This window comes from Mycetomoellerius zeteki, unplaced genomic scaffold, assembly GCF_001594055.1.
Source record: "Mycetomoellerius zeteki isolate Tzet28-1 unplaced genomic scaffold, Tzet1.0 scaffold121, whole genome shotgun sequence".
Taxonomy (NCBI): domain Eukaryota; kingdom Metazoa; phylum Arthropoda; class Insecta; order Hymenoptera; family Formicidae; genus Mycetomoellerius; species Mycetomoellerius zeteki.
Genome location: NW_017256136.1, coordinates 307,965 through 308,841, shown reverse-complemented (window position 1 = coordinate 308,841; position 877 = coordinate 307,965).

The window sequence follows — 877 nt, the reverse complement described above, 5'->3', positions numbered from 1 at the left end:
GACAGTTAATCATCGATTAAGTTTAATCGATTAAGTTTAATCGTCTAATTGAAACTGGGTGTAAGAGAATCTTATTTTAGATCGTAACGCATGAGAACGCAATCAATACTAGAAATTAAAATGCCTATAACGATCGAAGCTACGTTAGGTGCATTAAAGCTGACGACTTAGGTGCATTAAAGCTTGCTTCTGATTGGTTACGCGTTTCCGCGCTCATGTAATGGCACCCTTAGTATCCTGTCATCCAACTCAAGTTCGTGAAAATTTTTTAATTTCGATTCAATTTCTTCATTCAATTCCATCTCGTTCATTGGGGTGCACTTGCTGCACTCAGTGTCAAAAGCGTGTTCGATTGGCAGTGCCAATGTGCACTTAGCTAGTGTCACGTGTTCATTTGACCGCACGACACTCGCGTAGTGCGCACTCATTGCGCACTTTTAGCGTTTTTCATTGGCAGAATTAGTGCGCACTCAGTGTACATTAAAGCTGTTGTACATTATTCTAATGTAAATGTAAAAGTGAGAGATATCTCAATTAATAAAATGCCCAATGTGTATTTTATCAATTAGCACAATAAAATATATTGAATATTTCGCGATTTAATTCTATATTTTTATTATCATTTCTATATTTTTATTAAATATACAGCTTCATGTCGATTTGTGTACAACGGATTTAAAGTACACTGAGTGAGCACTATTTCTGCCAATGAAAAACGCTATAAGTGGTACGAGATATTTTGAAGGTGCCAGTTCAGTGCACTGGATACATATATAGGATATCAGTGCATCGTTTTGTCACAGTATCAAAGGATATACAGTAGGGACAAGCAAATCTGTAATTTATAGCATGCAAATGTGTACAATTATTGATAAGT